Source organism: Seriola lalandi, unplaced genomic scaffold (assembly GCF_002814215.2).
Source record: "Seriola lalandi dorsalis isolate HSWRI2012SDOR001 ecotype SW California unplaced genomic scaffold, Sedor1 jcf7180002052023, whole genome shotgun sequence".
Taxonomy (NCBI): Eukaryota; Metazoa; Chordata; class Actinopteri; order Carangiformes; family Carangidae; genus Seriola; species Seriola lalandi.
The window spans coordinates 9,738-10,787 of NW_019522576.1; the positions used below are offsets into that span (position 1 = coordinate 9,738).

The window sequence follows — 1,050 nt, forward strand, 5'->3', positions numbered from 1 at the left end:
GGTGTTACCTGTCCACCAGGAACCTGCAGCTCCGCCTCTGATTTTACTTTAAGAACGTGATGATTCTTCTTCTCTAAAGCTTTTATTCCATTTTATTTTTATTTCCAGCGTTAAACGAGGCCTTTAAACTCTGAAGAACATGTAACTGCTCCTCTCATCATTTCGTCTTTATTTTGATTCTTGAAATCTATTTTTACTGTATTTATATAAGTAATCAGAACCGATCAGCTGATTCTTTCTCAGTTATAGTTGAATAAACATTTAAATCTGGTTCAAACTCTATTATCTCATACAGAGACAAGAAAACACCAGTTTATAACCAACAGTAATATATGATATATACTGTATGTCCCTATAACAAGAGTGATGTAGTGATGTCACACACACACACACACACACACACACACACACACACACACACACACACACATATCCTCTGGATATATAAAGATATAAGTTTATAACTTATATGAAATGTCCATGGTAAAATCTGTATATGAATATTTCTCAAAAATGTAAAAATTATGTAAAAATTATAAAACTAATTATATATTAAATTTTTTATGCACCTTTGTTAAAAAATGTATGTTTATAAATATGTATGTAGTTTCTCATTAGTTTTAAACATGTTCATGACTGTACTGTTTATAGTATCAACATATATATAAATACACAGATATATATTTATGTAACATGTCTACAATATAAACATAAATACATAAATGTATATATTTGTGTAAGTTGGACAATATGTCAATATATGAAACTTTTCCAATAACAGGTTTCATAAATAATTTTACATGCATGACATTTGTGTATGTTAGGAACGGTCTAAGTTTAAGTCAACACTGATTTGTTTCATTTTAACATTAAATAATAAGATGAAGATAAGATTAAATTAAATTAAAGATGTGACTGACTATTAATATTTTTTATTTAAATCGCGACTAAATCTACATGTTTTTATTTTTGCAGACGTCCACACAGAATTTTATTGTTTGGCTGAAGGCGGCTCCTGGTGGAGACCCGGAGACTGACAGGAGGGTTTGT

The 1,050-nt window shown here is 29.4% G+C and overlaps 1 protein-coding gene across 3 annotated transcripts in view; it reads right to left on the reverse strand.

Moving 5' to 3' along the window:
* dlg1b (discs large MAGUK scaffold protein 1b) overlaps positions 1 to 1,050 on the reverse strand; it is a 100,195-nt gene that overhangs the window by 7,235 nt on the left and 91,910 nt on the right. The gene's annotated exons all lie outside the window — the stretch shown is intronic.